Genomic DNA, 1,486 nt, shown 5'->3' with positions numbered 1-1,486 from the left:
GCACATCCGTCCAATTATGACGCGATCAGAACTGCACGCAACTCTACAAGTTTGGCCACAGCAGAGAAATTTCTGGAGCTGCAAAGGGATCATTTGGCCCTGAAACTCAATCCCTCTGGACTTCAAAATGCTTCTGTTTTTCCTTTATCAATAAATTTCCCGAACATTAGAAGAAGAAGATTTCCAGTGCAAAGGTTTAAAACCAAATATCATTTCAGCATCTGATGATGTTGTCCAATTGATTGTTGCTTGAATATGATTCGCTTTTGAACATGGAAGGGAAAAGCATCATTCACAGTGTGTAGAAACTGTGTCTTGTACGTGTGGACAGGGATTCAACAGATAAACTGCCTTGTCAGAACATAAACGCAGTCAGACGAGGTCGAGGTCATTCGTCTGTTTCGAGTGTGGGATAGAATTCACTTGATCCACCACACTGTTTGAGCAACAGCATTTCCACACAGGAATTTGTTTTTAAATACCCTGAAAGTGGGAAGCGCCTTAAAATCTCTGAGGATCTGTTGACCCATCAACGTGTTGACACGAATGAGAAACGTCAGTTGCTCTCAAAATGGGCCCGGATTCAAGTGGTTAATTAGACTCACTGTGCACCCGCCATCTCACTGTGTGGAGAGGCTGTTCATCTGCACTGGTGTGGGAAGAGATTTGTTGTGAAATCCAAACTACTGAAACAAAAGCAAGTTCATAAGTGAAGGAAGTGCCTGGTTTTTACTGTGCTTCATCGTGTACCAGTCTCAACTAGAAGTTTTGGTTTCAATTCCAGCTTACTGTGGAGCTGTACCAAGGAATTTAACTGTTTCTTAATTGGTGATTCACTGATGCCCATTGTGTCTTCTTTCCAATGAAGGTAATATTCCAGAAGAAACTAAATGTGTTCCAGTTTCCTCCTGTTCTACAGCAGCTAATTCATTCAAAATAAATTCTTCAAACATCAGAGAAGTGCCTGATTTTCTCCACATTGTCCAGACAGGAAATGCTTGTGTGACTGAGACGTCACAAATGGTGCTAAATAATATGCAGTCAGGTGTGGCATTTGGCGCAATAGTCATCACTGTTTTCTCACAGGGCCAGGGCCCTTGCTTCAACTGCAGTCTTGGGTGATATTTTGCGTGGAGTTTGCAAAATCTCCCCATGTTTGTGTTATTTCCATTCCACGGCCCAAAGATGTGCAGGTTAGGAAGATTTGCAATGGCTAAATTATCCAAGGAAGTCTGGGTAAGACACTTAGCGATGGGAAATGCAGGGTTACTGAAGGAGGTTGGCGGATTATTCTGGGCGGGATAGTGTTTGGAAGGCAGGTGTGAACTTGTTGGGTAAATTGGCCCGTCTCAGGGATTCCATGTTTCTGTGAGTCAAATAACCAATGCTTATTTTTTGATTGAACAATAGACATTGAAACAGCTCAGAACGATTGGGACTGAGACAATAACCTGCAAAACCCCTGCAGTGATGTGCTGGGCTTGGG

Source organism: Chiloscyllium plagiosum, unplaced genomic scaffold, assembly GCF_037043375.1.
Source record: "Chiloscyllium plagiosum isolate Xiang-an unplaced genomic scaffold, Cpla_swu_hap1 HiC_scaffold_39, whole genome shotgun sequence".
Lineage (NCBI taxonomy): Eukaryota > Metazoa > Chordata > Chondrichthyes > Orectolobiformes > Hemiscylliidae > Chiloscyllium > Chiloscyllium plagiosum.
The sequence above is the reverse complement of the archived record's forward strand: the minus strand, read 5'-3'. Positions refer to the sequence as shown.